This window comes from Aulonocara stuartgranti, assembly GCF_965226115.1.
Source record: "Aulonocara stuartgranti genome assembly, chromosome: 12".
NCBI classification, from domain to species: Eukaryota; Metazoa; Chordata; class Actinopteri; order Cichliformes; family Cichlidae; genus Aulonocara; species Aulonocara stuartgranti.
The window spans coordinates 26,936,889-26,957,383 of record NC_138948.1 but is presented as its reverse complement, the minus strand read 5'-3'; the positions used below and the strand labels follow the sequence as shown (position 1 = coordinate 26,957,383).

The 20,495-nt window shown below is 39.1% G+C and overlaps 1 protein-coding gene across 5 annotated transcripts in view; it reads right to left on the bottom strand.

Annotated features, from left to right (window-relative positions):
- LOC309719636 (multivesicular body subunit 12B-like) overlaps window positions 1–20,495 on the bottom strand; it is an 88,456-nt gene that overhangs the window by 61,221 nt on the left and 6,740 nt on the right. For 4 of the 5 annotated variants that reach the window (XM_082555894.1, XM_082555888.1, XM_082555895.1 and 1 more), the window contains exon 2: window positions 11,080–11,163. The exons of the other annotated variant lie outside the window; for it this stretch is intronic. The gene's annotated coding sequence lies outside the window, so the exon portion shown is untranslated. The remainder of the gene's footprint in view (window positions 1–11,079; window positions 11,164–20,495) is intronic. 5 annotated transcript variants of the gene reach the window in all.

The following is a 20,495-nucleotide window of genomic DNA, read 5'->3' as shown; positions in this document are numbered from 1 at the left end:
GCTACATACTATGGAAGCCCATTTCCGCCACTAAAAAAAAAGTATCCATAACTCGAAAATTCGAGTTATCTTTCTCGAAATTTCAACTTATTAACTCGAAATTTTGAGTTAATAAGTTGAAATTTCGAGTTAGCTCTGCCAATCAGTAATCTATGTGAATGACAGGATATGGCGCAGAGGATTGTGACTCAAAACAGGATCGCAACAAATTGGGGCTTTCGAGAGTATGTTTGCTGATAGTAACGTCATGTGATTCAGCTAATAACACAAGGATTTCATCATCTGTGAAGCCACGCTGAAAATACTCAGCAATTTGTGCATTCATGACGGGCTGGAATACTCGTAGCTTAGCTGTAGTATTTGTAGCTGAGGGCTTCAGCTTCCGGGTAACAAGGAAATGACGTCATTCACCTAGATTACTGATTGCAGTTACTTTTCTCAAAATTTTTAGTTAATAAGTCTAAATTTTGAGAAAATAACTCGAAATTTTTAGTTATGGATTTTTTTTTTCAGTGGCGGAAACGGGCTTCCATAACATACCAATACAGCAGGGTAGGTTGTTTTTAGAAAAATCCTTGTCATACAGTTAATTCTAGCTTAACTCAGTATAAAGAATGGGTAATGGAGTCAACCCAAAACTCCTTGATTTGCACAAGTCCCTTTTGTTTAACTTGCGGCTGTGGTTTTAACGACTTCAGTGTGGTGGAAGTAAAAACAACAAAAAGGAGAATTTCCAAAAGAACAACATTTTTGCATTCATTAATTTAATAAAACTGTATATTAAAATTTTCAAACTATAAGTTGGAATATTTGGTGTATGCTCAGATATTTTCCTTTTTAAGCAGTTGTGAAAACTAAGTGGAAACACATTAGTTATTGAATGCAAACTGCAAACAAATACAAAAACCACCTATCATGAGTGGGGTATGCGTTATGTTCTTAAGACATTATCTTTTCAAGCTCTAGACGCACATCTAGTCGTGAATGCATTGTCCACGGTAGTTGTTACTTCTCTGCAATGTGTTACTTACATGCAGTGTTGGGGAGTAACGGAATACATGTATCGCCGTTACGTATTTAAAATGCAAAATATGAGTAACTGTATTCTGTTACAGTTACCGTTTAAAAAGGTGGTATTTAGAATACAGTTACTTTGTTGAAATAAATAGATTACACAGCGGTATTTTCCTGTTTCATATTGTGGCGGGTCAGGACTGTTTAGGTTTTGTTTGACAGCTATGTTCTGTTGTTCCAGGCGGCAGCGTTACGGTTGCAATGGTTACACGGTGACGCTCTCTCTCTCTCTGCGTGTTTCCTGGGTGAGAGAGCGCCTTTTTGTTGTTGTGCTAAGCTAATAGGCAGAATGCTACAGGTATAGCTCTAAAGCAGTGGTCCCCAACCTTTTTTGCGCCACGGACCGGTTTATGTCCGACAATATTTTCACGGACCAGCCTTTAAGGTGTCGCGGATAAATACAACAAAATAAAACTAGTACCGGTACTGAAAAAAAGAAGATTTATTCATAACACACGTGAAAAGACCCAGGAAAACCGAGTTAACGATCAAAATGATAACAAAATAACGCTGAAAACCGATAAAAACCCTGAAAACCATACATTTCACACCTGAGCCTCAACTCTCGCGGCCCGGTACCAAACGACTCACGGAGCGGTACCGGTCCGAGGCCCGGGGGTTGGGGACCGCTGCTCTAAAGAATGTAGCCTCATAGGCAGTGTAGTCCATGCTGCAGGGAGAATGGACTGCCATACCCGTTATGTGTCTGTGAGCGAGGGAGGGAGAAAAAGGAAAAGTACAAGTTGTCATCGAGCAAAAACGGGAGCTGGAAGCATGTAAATATGATAATAACCACTGTAGCCAAGAAGAGTGCCTGACGAGCCCAGTTGTAAGTAAGCTATTAAGACTCGACTGTACGCTCTGTTCGTGTTTTCCTCCGAAACAATAAGGTCCGTTGGAACAGTCTTTCAACGCCTCTCTCTGTCTCTGGCAAACAAAGTTGACCCAGACAACAAAGTAAAGCTAGTTTTCGGCTACGAGCCGACACGGAACCCACCGTATTAGCCAGAGGTCCCTTTACTACAGTTCGGAGCCGCGGACCGTCAGTAACAGTAATAAATCACAGCAATAGTACATTCAAGGTCAAGGTCAAGGTTCTTTATTTGTCACATGCATAGTTATACAAGTACAACACACAGTGAAATGTAGCCTGACACGCTCCTCGACATGTGCAAAAAAATTGGGGGGGGGGGTGTAGAGGAAAAACATTATATATATATATATATATATATATATATATATATATATATATATATATATATATGTAGTTCACGTAGTTGTAAACAGCATGATAATATATTAAGTAATCCAAGTATTGAGAATATGTTACTCTCATCGAGTAACGTAACGGAATACGTTACAGAATACATTTTGGGGCATGTATTCTGCAATCTGTAATGGAATACATTTTAAAAGTAACCTTCCCAACACTGCTTACATGTCTTTAGCACTCACATGATTTGGCAGCAGCGAAATGCCAAGAAAATTGCCAGGACATTTTGACAGAGAAATGTATCAGCTGTTGGATTAGAGCACAAGATAAAGAACTTTAACCCAAAAAACGTGACAACATAACATGAATGGCTTTTATACAGTCTGATTTATTGTGCATATAATATACAAAAGCTTTCTTACTTGATAATTTCATTCAAAGGCTCCTTTCTTTGATTGAGATGTTGCCGCAATTGTTGTTTTTCTCATATTGAGGAATTGAAACATTTGCACGGGTTTTTATATTTCTCAGTCTAGCAGTCAAAATGAAGAGAATTTAGCACCGAATCCTCCTTTAATGCATTTGCAGTAGTGTATTTTTCCTATGTTTGATCATGTGGGCTCTCCATCTTTCTGATGTCAGGGAAAATATCTTCGCAGACAACAGCAGAATCTTTCATAAATGATCCCATAATCTGGGATCGTGCTTGGCTTTAGAAGAAGACTATGACTAACATTATCACCTCTTTCATACATTCAATATTTCATCACACTGTGTAGATAAGGGAATTGTTCTGGCAAATATTGATCCTATCAGAGAAAAATATCACAGGATTAAGGAAATTGTTCAGATTTGTTCTATTAGTAGTTATTAGACTTCTTTTTTTATACTTGCAAAGCAGTCACATAACTTCAAAGGGCCTTCTGTGCTGTGAATCTCTTGCTGCCAGTTTCAAGTCACAGCCAAGGATTTGTGCTGTGTTTACACAGTACGTGTATTTTTAAATATTTAGTTAACCCTCTATGGCATGAATTTTAGTTTTTCAGAGAAAGAAATGTTTCACCCTACTTCATGGGGGGTGGGGGCTTCTTCTTAATATATGAATCAATAAATTAGTGCCCCTCCTTACCTCAATGGAACAATATACAATAAGGGTACTACAATGTCACAGTTTTTTGTATATACTCATTTTGTAAATTTATGAGAAAAACAACAAATTCATTCAAAATTTTCATTTTTATTTTAACAAACATCAAAGTGATTTTCATGTACGTGTTTCATGCTGCTACATAACTGGTAAATGCACTGCCTTTTCTATAGCACTTTTCTACTTGAGCACTCAAAGTTTTTCCACAACATGTCTCATCCATGCCTCACCCACACACACACATTCATACAAGCACCTTTTCTATATGTAAGTGCTTCCTTTCTGACATTCACACAGGCATTCACACTCTGATGAATGCATTGGGAGCAACTAGGGTTCAGTATCTTGCCCAAGGGTACTTTGGGATACAGCCTGGAGCAGCTAGGGATCGAACCACCAACCTTTCAATCAGTAGATGATTTATATGAAATGTATTAATTACCTGCTTTGTGACAAATAACTAAGTGCTTTTTGTGTGTCTGTGTCTGTGCTGATGCACGGGTTATGTTTGTATGTGTCTGAATGTGTCTAACTACTCTGTGTGGAACTTTATGACTTTTTGAATACAATTATATCCTGGTACCTTACATCTCTCCTCATAAAGTCTTCTCTCCATAAAGCTCCCTGCCCCCAACCCCCCATACACGCACACACACACGCACACACATCATCATCATCATCATCATCATCATTATCATTTGAATGCGCACACTATTGCTTATCCACACACATCACATATCTACAGCCCTTAACTGAGCCCTGATCTTCTAACTGTTCCTCAGAGCAGATTCTGGGATCCTCTCTTACTTCCTGTCACTCTCATCCAGTTCACTGCCTTTACTACCTTATGACTCTAACTGGCCAATCAAATCCTTTCCTCCCATAAAATGCTAATTTTAGTGAATGATTTGATTGCTTACAATTCCATCACTCAGTGCTCTCAAAAAGTGATCCCAATCCCTGCTCCAGCACACCTGACTCAAATGACCAACTCAGTATTGTGTGCGGCAACTGGCTGATAACAGATCGATCATTTGAATCAGGTGTTTTGGAGTGGGAAAGCATCTAAAATCTTAAAACATGCAGTCCCAAGGACCAGAATTTAGAACCACTGCTTAACACGTAGCACCACGATCTAACTGCACAATGTTGCGCTGAGGCAACAAACCAAGAAGGGCTGTTTTAGTAAACAAATTCAATCTGAATTTTTCTTTAAACAAACAAATTAAATAAATAATTCTTCAGATTTTCTTGAACATGCACATATTTTTTTTAAATATTCTTTTTTCAATTTAAATGGGCACAAATATAATATTAGTATTAGCTGTAGCTAGCACTGCGTCTTATGCAGATTTGGCACCAGATAGGATTGCACCACCCCCAGGTCAAAGGTCAAACCCTCTGCTGCTCATTATTTAACTGAACACTGAGGTGTTTTGGGTTACAAAATAAGTAAATAAATGAAAAAATCTAATTAAGGTACAGTGTAATCACCAAAATATGGTTTGTCGTAGAGGGTTACATTTCTCAGGCTTATTAGTCTGGTCTTCTGTATGTTTCTTTTGCAGGTGAAAGGCTGACTCCACACCAACAGTGACCACTCATTTGGAAGCAAACCAAGCGCCCGTGGCAGTAAAGACCTGCCCAGGGTTCAGCTTCTTAAAGCGGAAATAATTGCAGAGGTGCACGCTCCATTAAAAGCAACTATTTAATACAATAATCATTCAATTAAAAATCCCTTGTAGCAGCTGCCATAGTTGATTTGGATCAAAAGAACATGTTATTTGTGTTATGAGGCAAACTGGTAGAACAAGGGCCACAAAACAGTTTTTCTTCACCGAGATTTATAAATGTAACCGCACGCCAGCTGAATGACTGTTTGCATTAATCCTTAGGTACAGCTATTTATTATTTTTTTCCTACGTGAACTATGATAACTGATCGTCTTATATCTGACGCAAGTAAATGACAGTTTCTGAAATAAAATATCTTGGTGGAGGAGAAGAAGAGTGGGTCTGGAGGCAGAAGATCTTTCAATTATAGAAAACTTTTTTTTGGATTTTGTGTTTTTATTACCACACCTTTCATCTGAATGTATTAGCTTTTTGACGGGAGTCAACACACACACTTTTCTCCCATAGTGTGTGTTCTGTCCTCTATCCTTATCCTTGCCTTTTTCTTTTTTCCCCTTCCATAGTTGCTTGTAGCAAATGACCTGACTGTGGCTCTGGAGGTAGAGCTGGTTGGTTTTCCAAGGCTGGGAGAAGGATGCTTCTTCAGTGATTTGGCCCCTGATGCAGCCGTTGGTGACGTGTGAGTGTGTACATGTTCAACAAAGGGCTTGTGTGAATGTGTTTGGGGTGGATGAAGCCTTTTGAGTGCTCAGTTAGAGTAGTTTGTTTTATAACATGGCCACCCTTCTATGAGCCTTTTTCTTCCAGAGGTTTTTTTTTTTTCCTTTTAAAAGGGAATTTTCCCTTCCCACTCTTGCCCAGTACTTCCTCATATAGGATCGTCTGATTGTTGGGACTTCCTCCAAATATTGTAGGGGCTTTGCCTTATATATTTGCCTATTCCAACCTGACTCTTAGCTTCCTAGAACAACAATAAAAGTTGTGTCTACCAGCATGTAACATTTTCACTTGTACCTTCATGGAAATAATTTATTTTCTATTCATTCATAAGGTAAAACGTTGTATCCAGGGGAACTCTGCCTTCGGTAAATGTTTGGTTAAACACAGTTATCTCTTCAACTCTCCAGGAACATGTCAGCAAATAATTAGCAATGCATGTTACTGTACATTTGCAAGAGCCGGTATTTGTTTTCAGATTTCTGCTCCAGTGTTATCTGCGAATAATACAGTGTTTTATTTTGGGGTTACAATTTAAATCGTGACATGGCTATAAATTATTTTGAATGGTTAAACGCGCACACACCAAAAAAAGTTTGAGAAACAAAAGGTCCTATTTTGTGGTTACTAGCCAAATGGCCTTCTAAATTGGAAACATAAGACATTACCCTGCTGGTTTGCATGCAAGCCCATTCTTCATTATGGAGAGATGGCTTTGTGTTTTTATCTTGTTGGGTGCCTTTCGAGCAAAGGAGCACATTACGTTGAGCCTTTGTTTTATTGTGTTCAGCAAATTAATAAATGGGAAGCACAGTGGGAAAAATAGATATGAAAATGTGTACTTTGCATTATTGAAAAGCCCATCCACTAAAGGTTACCAGCAGCTATTGTTGTACAATCTGTGAAATGTAATTAGAGTGTGTGTGTGTGAGAGAGAGCAGCACAGATAAAGCTGCCTCTGCCATTATGGACTCCCTCATAACATTTTGCTTCCCTCTGAAACTTATTCTCTCTGAACTAATTTTGCATGACATGTTGCATTTCTGCTTCAGCTATCATGAGGTTACCTGTGAATTAAACCGGGTGTGTAACACAGCGACTTTTCAGATCACGCAAACACCTTACATTTGCTTTGATTTATTCATTCAAACAAGACAAGAGTCGCACCATTACTTAAATGCCTTACCGTTACAGTTGCTGGTGTGTCGTGTGTAATGAAATTAGATGGATAAGCAGTGTTAGAATTGGATTGATTGATTTATTAATAGGATTGATTTTGGAACAATGGATGATTGGAACATATCAATAGCAGAAACAATTTTAACGTAGATTTCACTTCATAATACAAATCCTAAGAGCGAATTCACTGACACTGCATCTTGTTCGAGGAGGCAGCACGATCAGTATGCAATATATTTAGTAAAGCTCACCTGCAGCATCATCATTAATGCCATTTGCATGTTTCTACTTTGTGCTGAACAGCAGCTGTATTACTAGTGGATTTCACTTATTGTAACAGCTTTGCATAAATACATAAATCACTTCTCTCTACACAGTTTTTCAACATCCAGACAACTTCAATATAGGAAGAGAGAAAATACCAATCGACGAAGAAGGGCTGCACACACTAAACGCTGGGTCACATGAGGTCACGTGCCAATTAGCAGAATATCTATAGACTGACTTCCTATGCTTGTTAGTGTTAATTTTAACAACATATAGCCTATTAATTAGTTTTTCTAGCTATGTTTCATCTTTAAAAAATAATCACTGACAGTACATCCATGTATGTATGTATGTATGGACAGGTTTAAGCAACTGTTCCCTGTTTTTGATATTCAAAGTCTTTTTCCCTTTTTATCTACCACTCATCAGTATGTATACAAGACTAGCAGACTAGAAACTGAGTGACATTTTTAGCTCTCATGCGTGATGGAAACACTGATTCCTGGAAAATGTAGTTACTGGCAGTGATAGTTTGAACAAACTTCAGTGATTTTATGGTTAGGTTTTGGCACTCGAGAGTAAGCCAGTATGTAATCAAGCTACACATCATATAGTCACACACGTTAAGTAAGGAGATAGAAAAACAAACACATGCAGTTGTTTTAGGAAATCAGTAATGTACAAACATCATTTCTAATCAGGATTTCCCAATGGCAGCTGGACGTGTTGTTTTCCTTGATAATATTGTTGCTTTCAATAGATCTTTTTTTAAACAGCTAAGTACTGCAAAGGAATATTCAGTAGAAACAAACTGCTCATGATTTTGGTCTAATTTTTTTTTTTTTTTTTTTTTTTGTATTGTGAGAACCATATTTGCAAATCTAAAAACATGTCTTTGGTTTGCTGCTTCTCATTTCAAATAATTATCCCAGTCTCTGTTGCATCTTTTAAAGTTGCACCTTTACTAAACATTTAAATTAGCTTAGCGTCATTACAATAAAAAAAAAAAGAAACCACTGTGCAATCCTACGTGTTGGTTTTGAAAGGTCACGTGAAATGTCTATCACGTAACGACCCGACGAATTTCTTTTCCGTGCTTCTTGTTCTCAGATAAGCCAGCTCTTCTTTTAATGGCGCCTCTCCACGAAAAGAGTGATAATAGAAGCCAACCAGGCCAAAAGTTGAGCAAAAAAGGAGAAATGATTAAGGAACCTTATTAAAAGCAACCTTGTAGATTCAGACGCGTGATGGAGAGCACATTATGAGGCCTGATCCTTTTCAAATGACACCACGGTTTCCCGAACACGCCGAAAAACCTGATTAGGGTGACAAGCACTGAGTGATACTGCAAACCTGTTAATAACATGAAAATTAGAAGGGGCTCATGCAAAGAAAGGAGATTAATTTAGCTGGAGTCCATCTTGTGCAAATTGCGAAGTTGTGAATATGTTTTCAGATAATGAGCCTTCCTACTTGTCAGCTCACTTGTCATTTTCTGTAATTAATGTTAAGGAAGACTCCTTCCTGATGGTTCATATTACTCATGTACCAGGAAAATTTCTCCCCAGAAATAATTTACATTTATTATCATCAGTCTGTTTGTGTGGTTTATTTCACAGTGGAGTAATTTATTGCAGCACCATTTCGCTTGCCTTGATTAGTCACTCGTCAGACTGAGATGTAATTTTTTTTTCTTCATATGTCTGGCTCAGCATGGTACCTTCACAGCTCTACCTTTTACTCCTTAGTCTGTTTTTTTGTCTATGTGTTTATTTCTTCTTTGTAAAGCTTGCTCCTGCTTTCTTTTTTCAATGACATATATGTAAAAAAAAAACACCCACTCTCCATTATACGTAAAATCCCAAATATAAAATGCATAAATAGCTTTCATGTTAAAGTCTATTAAACACCATTGCTGCGATTTGCTGGGTGGAAATTCTTGACAGAGAATCCAGATATGGATCTGAATGCACTGAGAAAACTGACAGAAGTTATATCTGTGTTTACATTTGCAAATATTTAAATTTATCATCCAACATCTGCATACAGTGCTGCGAATAATGAAATTACACATTTGATTTCTTTACACAGTGAAGTTTATTCCCGTGAGTCTCCACAGATACCAGCTGAAGAGATTTACCCCTCTGTGGTGTGACCATAACTCAAAGAAATATTCATTTAAGACAGATATTTAAATCAGCCTTGCTTAGCTGCTAAGCTTTGCTTTTCTTTGTGCTAGTAAATTTATAAGCCCACTTCTTAAATGTATTATTCAACCAAGCATGTAAATAATGCATGCCTGCTTCCACAGTAAATTAACCCTTTACCTTACCGGGGATACAGGAGTCATTGTTTTGAAAGGCAATTATGTCATTTAATTAATGTTGTAATTAATACTGTAATTAGCTTAAACACCCTGCAACTGGGTGCCACTACTAAGCTGTCTTAATTAAATAGATTGAATGGTTTCATATCTTTTTACACTGTCACAGTGCAGGGTGCGGTGAAATATGCCATCGTGTTTGCGCGTTTCAACTATTTAAGACAAACAAGGTTCACGTCACATGAATGTGTCTACTGGAAAAGGGAGGCGAGGTTACGATCTTTTCCCTACTTTTGGACAATCATTTTTTTGTTAAACTACCACTGTAAATCCATATGGTCACAATTTGATATTCTATCACAGTGGGAGTCACTGTCTGCTAAAATTATGAAACAAAATAAATCCAATTCCCATTTCAGCTTTCAAACTAAAGGTAAGGGAGCTGTGCAAGCCTGTGTTTTATTGCTGCGGTACGGCGGCAAGAGCAAGCAGACAGCTAATCCGCTAGTAGAGAGTTTTTATCCTCGCCCAACCTGACAGTGATAGAAAGTGTTTTCCCCAAACTAGAAAAATAGTTTAGAGAGGATGAAATAGCAAAGAGGTCAGTGAATACTGAAGTATTTCCAGTCCACTCGACTCTACTGGCTGCCGGTCCGCCTTTGTATTCCTGGGCTGTGAGCATCCGTACAGCTCATCTATTGTGCATGTGTATGTCAGGATCACTTTTGAAGCCAGACGCCTTAGCGCTAGCAGGAAGCAATAAGGAGGAACTCCCTGCTTGTAAAATTAATTCCCCTTAGTATGTCAGAGTGTGGCTCAGGACCCTGGGAGTTAGTGGGGAAATATAAGCTGCTTTAATGCGCAAGATTTCTACTTCTGTGGGGGTTGTTTGCAATATAATCTCTCCACATGTAAATAATGCATTAAAAAAACTCAAAAAGCATAAACAACTGCAAACGTCTTAGTGAATTTGTTTGCGGCGTCATATGTGCATTAGATGAACGCTCTGGCTTTCTTTTTGTTTGCAAGTGATTTTATCAATGTCATTAGACCACTCATTGAACTAAGTGAGGAATCCATCAAAAGCTGACAGGAAGCTGTAGACTAATGGCTGTTAGGCTGTAATATTCTTTAATATGATTTTTATTTGCCTTAATTTCATCTTCTTTTACACAGGTCCCAAACTGGTAGAGAGCTGCTGAACACCTGAGCACAGAGCTTATTCCTACAGAGCTCTGCTCGCTATACGGACTAGAATGAACAGAAGAAGAAAAAAAAAACACTCTTGGTAAACTGGAGTAAGAGGCACACTGTGTCACTATTGCATTTCACTGCAGGGACACGTGAAACAAATTAGGACGGGTATATATTATGTCTGTGGTGACATGCGGGACGGCAATTTGCGCACACGCACCCCGGTTTTGTCTGTTCATACTCCCCTGCGTTTGTGGCCACCTTCATCATACACTCCAACACTCCAAATTAAAAATAGCTCAGCGGGTTTCAATTTTGTGCTGACACAAACCTCATTTTACACCTCCTTTCAGTAGTTTCCCCTGTTCTTACACTTCATATCCTCCGAAACAATCAACCGCTGCCCTGAAATTGCCTGAAACATAACAAAACAAATGAAATGGAAATTAATTTTTTGCAACAGGATTATCTACCCGTGTGACTATTATCTTTTTCCCTGCTGTTTATCTGGAGCAAAAGGAGGGAATAATTTTACAATTAATGGCAGACAATTCAAAACCCTACTGTAATCATTGTGTGACACATCTCCAAGAAATAGCCCTTCATATTGCCTTAACCTGGGCTTCAATAATCTTGACCCCGGGTATTAATGGATGAGTTAATGGCCTGCAGAAATCCTTTAATTTATGCCAGGGTGAATTAAGAACAAGTAATGGATTCTGCTTTTCAAAATGTCCAGACACGGCATTTCCGTTCAGCCTATCTGAGAAATCAAATTATCATATTATCTCTTTGAATGGCTCTTCTGAACCCATATTTCACAATATCTGATGGAAATAGCTTTGACATTCATTACACGACTCTTCCTTTATCGTAGCTGGCTAGTACATGCTATGACAAAAGCGGATAATGATTTTCCAGCTTTCTATGAAGACAACGGACAGTAAGGAAAATAGATCTGAAACGACAAATCAAACTTTCACTGTCTTAGTGTAAATACAAATGTAATTATAGAAGTGTAAATTGGTTTGACTCTCTGGAGAGAGGCCACCACCCTTTACCCCTTTCTTCACAATCAATTCGACGAATGTGTCACACTTCTTAGAAAGAATATCTTAATAACTTGGAGTCTTCAGATCTCTTGCTTCATGTTTGTTTCAAAAAACTGCAAGTAAGTCAGGTAAAGATAAAAAAATAAACTCACTCTTCTATGTTTTAGCTTTGATAACAGATGATTACAGACAGCTGCATTCACGCTTTTCTATATGTAAAGAAGAATTAATAAACAGCGTTACAGTCATTTCCAATAATGCCTTACATGTAAATACTACTGTGAATTATCCTGCTACTCTGTTTTTATGCGCCGTGAGTTTGTTCAGTTTCAGCTGCCTTTAGTTTGCCTTTTAGTCCCAAACCAACTACAGAAAAACACAAAACTGCGACGTGGCAACACTTGAGTTTATCAGAAGTTAGATTTACAGTACGACAAAGTGTCATAAACTCAACAACTGTATACAACACTGAGAGTTCAATAGTTTTAGATGTTAAAAACACATAAATTGCAATGTTAAATAAAGAATTGCATTCTTGGAGGAAAAAGAGCTAATGTAGCCAACTTTTATCTATTTGAGTGTTTGCAATGCCTGTCAGTCTTTCTGCATATATAGAATTTACACCTTGTTCATATCCAGTGTTTTTAAAGCCATCCATCCATCCATTCTCTCCCTCTCATTTTTCAGGGTCACGCAGCCGATCCCAGCTGTCTTAGGGCAAGAGGCCAGGTACACCCTGGACAGGTCTCCAGTCTGTCGCAGGGCTAACACACAGCCTGTTGTGCCCTGTGCTTTAACGAAAATAAAAAAAAATCTGTCCTGAATACTGCAAATCTGCAACATTTCAGTTTTACATGTAGACACTCAATGACAATAGAACTCCGTAATCTAATGTGATCATTGCAGCAGCTGGGTTTTTTAAATGCTTTGTTCTCGGTGTAAACAGAGATGGACAAAGTTGTGACCTTTCAATGCCGTCTAAAACTACAGAAAAAACACCCAACTAATGCCAAAAGCAAAACATGTCTTTATGCTGCGTCAACCAAAATTAAGCATGGCTATTACCTTTACCTTTGTCGCTTTGGAGCGGTGCAGTAGGATTTATTACAGCATTGCTATAATGGATCGCATTAATGAAGTGATAGCTCAGTGTACATTTATATGCTTTAACTTTTACAGGCAGAGAAGTACATCCTCTCACATCTCCTCCATTACAGCCCAGCCTGTTGTTCCCTGTGGATTGAGGATACTCTTGGGGACCGGGACTGCATTTTTATTGGATGATGTCATGCATGTGTCAAAAATTTGACGTGAGGCGAAACACTGTCGCTGGGAGTCGTCCTGCAGTGATGAAGTCATCCATACACCGGGGTGAGACACGTATCGCTTGACTCTTCAGGTCGTACGGCAATCCTGCAGGTGAACCCGAGCCTCCTCGACCCCCCAGACCCGCCGCACGTACACACACGTACCAAAATCACACATACTCTCCTGTCAAACGGCAACAAAACACTGGCAGTTATTTGGGGTTTGTTTGTAATCTTTTCGGGCGCTTTGTCAGGCAGGCGCGGTGATATTAGTGTGAGTGCACAAAAGCCCCCAAGTGGTGTCACGCACAATTAATGTCCCCAGGTAGCAACTCCATTAGTCTTATGAACTCAAGTCGCAGAGGGGAATGCTAATGGTGGAGGTGCCGTAGGGCATTAGGGAAGGAGTGCAGCCAAAGCTACCACTTTACCTTCATTTTGACCAGTGTGCACCTCCGTCTCACTTTAGAGCCCTGCAAACAGCACCCCCACCCTCAACAGTTTAGTGAGACACACTGTCAAGTAGCAAGCAGCCTCTGTAGAGTCCACAGGCATGTATGCCACTCACTCACCCAGCTGCTCTTTTTCTGACGATCATTTATATGTCCCAGGCATCTTATCCGAACGCCTCCAATTACATAACAGCGCCCTGCGTTGTGTCACTCCCGTGGACCCTTTGAAAGTCCATATTTTCAGTTTTATGTGAAAACATCCCTACGTGGTTAATCATTGTCAGCTTTCATAAATGTTGACTTCCATCTCAGCAGCCTCAAATCCCACACGGTCACATGACCTCATCCACTACAGATCCCCAGCCTGACCTTGCTGGTGTAGAAGCATGGAGCGGTTCATTTGATCTAACAGGCCTACAGCTGAGCTAAACCCAGCGGTGAGGCCTGCCTGCCTGCTCCCCCTGCTCCATGCCCACTCTAGCATGGATGTATTTAGGAAGCCTGGTAGCTACCTTTACATCACAGCTCAATAGCATCATGTTGCCTGCGAACCTACATGTCAATTCCATGTCACACAGTCCGCGGAGCGAAAAAAGAGGTAGACGTGGTCTGTGATAAAGAGCGAACTGACAGAAAGCAGTGAAATAGAGAGAGAAATGCTAGTAATTTTGGCAGAATGAACCCATGTTGCCAGTCGCTGCAAACGGCGAAACTACACTCTGAGCCTATTTGCAGCCTTTATTACATTATCAATTACAAATTATAAATGTACTCCACACGGTCTGGTTCTCTATGCCTTACTCTATCATGTTGTGCTATCATCACTCAATCTGAGGCCCACACGGGAAGGCTGGGGGGAGCTCTCAGGATCGTAGGTGCCCTCTCGCTGTGGTTCTGGAATGCAGAGCCTGTTTTATTGCTTCTGGCAGTAATTGCACTTACATTTGACAGTCTTTTGTTGAGATAAACCCCACCGCTGGCTCTCTGTTAGCCCCTGCTCCGAGCCAATAGAGTCACAATGCTTTTAAAAATGTGACAACTTACCGACCTTTTACCTTCTTTGTGTATAGTGTGAGGTTAATGGTTTGCTGAAGTGTTTTTTTTTCTTTAATATATAAGGCAACGGTTAAACGCTTGTATTTTTACTCAATGCAACAGCATCTAACTGTCTGCTGCAGTCGTTTACTGGAAGGATCAGAAAGTGTCCGCAGCTGTTTGAAGTCCGTATCTTTGATTGTATATCCTTCCTAAGAATGAGCGGAGCAAGTGTTCATATTGATTTGCACATTAAATATATTAGTAATAAAACAACATCCTGCTGCAAACCAATTGTAAAATCAATAGTAATTGGAACCAAAATATTATGAGTTCTAGGTCTGCAGTCTTATTGTCTCTGTAACTGACCAGTGAAATCCTGTACGTTTGCACACTAAATGTGATAAATATTGATAACAATGTCAAATGAATGTATGGCTGTAATTCTGAGAACCTAAATATAAATTGAATAAACTCTGGAATGATTGCATATGATGGAAAAACAGGAGGGTTTCAAAGCAAGGCAGAGCTGAAGTTGAACAGAAGCTGCTATTGATCTGCAAAAAATGAGAACGCTCGAAAGGGACACACTGATTGAAAATCCTATATCACATCACACTTTATATGAATCTGTGCCAAACAATGTAAACATCAGTGAGCATTATATTGTACATTTTTGTTATTGGGTTCCAAGCCTAGCTCTAATTTGACTTATTTTGTATTGGCGAGTGATGATATCTAAAGATAAGTTTTCCAAATATAATAACTTGCTCACATCCCCCCCAGTGAGCAAACAGTGCTAATAAGCAAGTAATAAGCTTCCCTTTAGACAGGCAAAAACTTTTTGAGTATATGAGGCACAAACCAGAAAAAAGTGTAACACTTAACTGGCGTTTCTTATTTTCAGTTTGTATGCAAAACTAAGATGCTTTATGTCTTCAGCATCTGCTTTCTGTCCAGTGGTCACCTACAATTACAATAATGTAGTTTAATGTATAAACTACAGTTTAATGTAGAGAGGCAAACAGCAGCATAGTGCCCCTTAAACAGATTGTTTTGCCCACTTTTTTGTGTGTAATCGCACAAAATAGAACTTTATTTTCTTTAACTGTGCTGATAGTTGGATTTGGGACAAGCTAACTGTTTCTCGTTTCTGTGCTATGCTAGCATAGATGATTGGTGGTAGTAGCTTCATATTAAGTTTTTACATCATTATTTGATGCAGATATTTCCCAAAGATAAAAATAGAACTTAGCTGCTGATTTAGTGATCGATCTGTCATCCTATGGCCATGAGCCATCAAGTAGCATAAATGTGCTTTCTCCAGAGGCCGTCTGGGTTCTCCCTGAGATATGGGTGGGGAGTTCAATGGTTGAGGTGGCTTGAGCATTTAAGATGCCTCCTCCGCCTCTCCTAAGTACGGATGCCAAGAGTACCCATCTTACCTAGGAGCGGGAATCTCAACATACCAGGAATTTAGTAGTCTGTACCAATAACAGTAGAGTTAAATGATGCTGGATAAGCAACTTGACGCCATTTAGCTAGAAAAAAAAATCTTACCTTGGAGTAGGATGAGGAGTTCCACCAGCTTAAAAATGCCTCCCACTGATTCTACTGTAGGTATGAATTCCAACCAAACCAATACTTACGATGTTTTTTTAAAACCAAAATTCAGAAAACGTATTTATTTTTTAATTTTATTTTTTATTACTTCCAAAAAGGCAGTAAGAGATTACTTTGGATTGCTATCCTGAAACACGTCACGTTAGCTGGCATTGCTGTTGGCATGTTTCATAGGCTAAAATATTTGCAATGGCTAATAATAAATAAATGCTTAAGCTAATGTGCTATAACTAATGTTATACCTCATAGTAAATCTGTAAGATAATCAGCAACCTTCTAACATCCTGTCAACAGAATATAATGCTAATATTTTTAAATAAATGTTCACAAGACAGTAATTTATTTAATAAATAATTTATGTTTAAAGTACATGGGTTCATCTTTTTTTTCTTATCAAGTTGGTATCAAATTGGGTATCCAGAATCATGTAATCCTGTTGGTATTGATACTGACTGTTAACGTGTTGGTATCGTGGCATTTGTAAGTAAGATGTTTTGGGTTACTGCTGCTGGGTGGAGACCCTGGGAGAGACCCAGAATACGCTGGAGAGATTATAATTTTTGGCTGGTTGGGACTGCCTGTCGCACCAGAATAGCTAGGAGGTTGCTGGGAGAGGGAGGTCTGGTATGCATAGCCTGTGACCTGGACCTGGATAAGCAGCACAAACAGATATACAGATTGATGGACAGATCTTAAAATAAATGTATATTGTGTGCATGATGAGACTGCAGTCCATAGCCCCTGCCTTTCTTGGATTTCTGTGAAAAACCTTAACACCTGCAGATCTATTGTAATATTGTTTCTTGTTAGGACCATTCTAAAGATACAGAAAGAAGGAAGAAAGAATTAATTTTAAAGTTTTAAGTAACTTTTTTGTCCTATATTTATTTCATGTGAGTGCATAGAGAAATAAGTTTCTTTACCTTTAAGATGTAAACAGAGGTACACATTTGTGGAAAGGAACTGAGACACTGCTCCTTTTATAGTCTGGCTTTCCTCTGGTGTGGGATCCCATTGAGCAGGAAAACAAAGCATGAGGTGTGTCTTATTCTCCACAGAGTGCCTCGGGGCCAAGGAGTGAGCTTGCTGCCATCCTGGAGGCTTTGAGTGCTTTATAACAGCATACACAAAGGACTAGCTTCCCACAGCCCAGTCATTAACAAGTGGGCAACGGTGAAGGCAAAGCCGGAGAGGGGATTTCCACTGTCCTGCCACCACACCTGCTTCCACATTCACAGAGTCAGGCTGGTCCAGCATGAAGGATGACTTGTAGTCCGGTGAACTCCAGGGAAAGCAAGCCAGCCCTCTTGTCTTGTTTGTTTGATAATTCGAGAGTTTCTGACAACAGTCCATAGCTTAGAACAGCAAAAACGGCTTAATTCTGCAGCTTTGTCGTTATGACTCCCATCAGAAAACTTAAACAAGAAATATTGATGCCTACAAAATAATTAATATGTAGTTTAAATTTAGTGCCATTGCTCATGTTAGTTTTGTCTAAATATCAGATTTTTTTACCTCAGGATTCAGTACAAATATTTCAAAGGGGAGTAATCCTCCATCCATTAACAATATTATACTATAAAAATATCTAAAAATAATAATAACAATAACAAAACATTAATTTTAAAGTGATCTCTGTTATGTGTATTTATTAAAAGATTTAAACCCACATGCTGGTAAGAAGTAAAAGTGAGTTTCAATGAAACCCACCAGTAAATAATCCCATTAAGGAAAATACAATAAGTGAATTTAAAAAAAAGAGCATAACCAAAAGTTAGAGAACTGCATAGAAATGAAAAGAGATAAGCAGGGTAAGAGGAAAAACTACAGTCGGGTGAATAGAGGCTGGGAACAAAGATAAACTAATAACTAAAGCAGGAGAGACAAAACTATAAATACACAGAAAACTAGCTGGAAAACAGGACATTGGTGGGAAACCAGCGAGGGACAAGCAAAAAGGGAGGACACAAAGACACACAAGATTAGTAAGTTTAGAATAAAACAGCAAGTAACCCAAAAGAGGAATCGCAGATATAAAACGCAAAACAATCGAGAAACAGTGAAGAAGCAAAGTGGACACTGGCAAAAACCTAACACTAAAGAACACAAAGGAGGAAATACACAGGAACTGCAAATACAACCCAGAAAATCAAATATCTGTTACAGAAAACAATGCATTACCTTTAATAGACATCCTACTGTAACTAGGATTTCCATGTGTGACCCGTGGTAGGTACCTATTTAAAATAGGACAGAGCCGTAGGCGCACAGTCAGTTTAAAAGAGTTTAATTTTTAATACAAAATAAAAGAAACAGTGTAACAGCAGCACCTAAAAACAATTAAAAACGTTACCTTATTAAAAAACGATAAGACTGTACGATTGCCCGTGAGGCAGGACAAGCGCTGCGGAGAACAGTTTAAAAACAAATCAACATAGCACACAGGTTAAAAATGGACGGCAACTCACACATGACCCCAAATGGGTAAAACACTATAGAAAAAAAGGCAAATCTTCGGTGCCGTCTTCACTCGGGCCCCCCGCTGTGCATGCAAGAGCGGGGAGACAAAAAAAGGATTTGTTTTCCCTGCAGCGCCTTCACCGCCTGCGAATCAATATCTGTGGTGCCTACTGATACAGAAAAAGTAAAACAAAAAAACCAAAAACCATCGACAGCCGCAGCAGTCAGTCTGTCGGCTTACACCAGTTTAAAACAAATTAAAACACACGGATGTGTCGGGTCCTTTGCCCGCAGCCAGAAATCCACCTGGCAAAGCAGCAGCTCGGTACTCTGTGAATAAAAGGCAGGAGATCACTAGCTGGACAATAAAACACAGGAATATTCCTCCACTGAATTGGTTTTGTTACCTGTCCACAAGTTCGTGTCACACCCTAATAAATGTGGGTCAGTGGCGATGAAGTCCACTATACCGTTCTCACGGGAGCAATGTTTCCCACCTACAAGGGTGCAAATAACTGTAAACCTCTGCCAACAGCCAGAGCTCAAGTGGTACATTTTTGTGTAACCTACCGTTCTAACAGAAGTTTAGGGGAGGACGCGTATCAGACTTTCATAGTTAAGAAACACCAACTTGCCCAACTCGGACCAAGCACTCGCAGCTTCAGGTTTGCAAAGGAATACCCAATTGCCCACACCTGCGCTTATGAAAGGAGCGAAGACCAGCTCCGCCCACCAGGGGCGGTCCCAAATCTCCAGGTCTCACCTGTCACATATGCTTTGCAACAAAGAAATGATGTTGATGAAACTCACACATCCCCAGTTAGTATTCACCTACCAGTAAGTTAAGTCCCAAAACAAAGCAGGTAATATTTACATGCTGTCACTGACATAACATATCTATTTCTTATTTTATATAAGCCTCACCATATGTCTTTGTTTGCTAGGAAGAACAATTATGTATTGTCTTATCTGGATGTTACCAGGGAAGGGTTACCAGTTCTGCATTTTTACAACACACTGGTTCAGACGAATGGCCTGATTTTCCAACTGTTATTGTTAATTTCACACATTCAGCAGGGCTTTGGCTCTGCACTGTATTCTGTCTCCCTCTCTCGCTGCATAGCTAAAATGGATTCAAGAGATCCAGGCGATGACAGATGAGAGAAAACATTTAATTTCGACCACCCTGGATCAAAGACTGAACCTGCTAATTACTAAGCATGAAGTGTCAGTGGTAGCAGGCACACCCTGGACCAAACTAAATTTTGATGGATGTCAGTTGGGACTCGACTTCAAGTGAAAGTGGATATGTGACATTTACTTACAGAGGCTGCTTGGTGACAAGTCACAGTGTTATGTAAATAGCACACCTGTCCTGTCGTTGATGTGCCCGGCTTATGGAAAAATCTGTCCTTTAGGATAGAAATATTGTATAAGCATAGCATTTTGTACCATCTGTGAGAATATTTCACAAGGGGCTGTGTGAAGATGACAGATTGGGAAATGGGCTAAAGCCGATATTTCATTTGAAAAACAAAAATACAAAGACACAGCACTGTAGATAGCATCAGTGTGGTCCTTTAAACCTTATCAATGAGCAGAATTAAAGATTTCTATTAAGTGTTACCATTTAATTTTTGAATAAAAGTGCTTTAATTTCACCGAAATGGGAGGCATGAGTCTTAAAACGCTGTGGCGATAATTAATCTAAGCACTAAATACTTACAACTAATCAAAAAGACACAGCTACACTGGGAAAAGGATAATAAACAACCATCCAAACACAAAAAAATACATTCTGATCCTCAATCCGCTTCT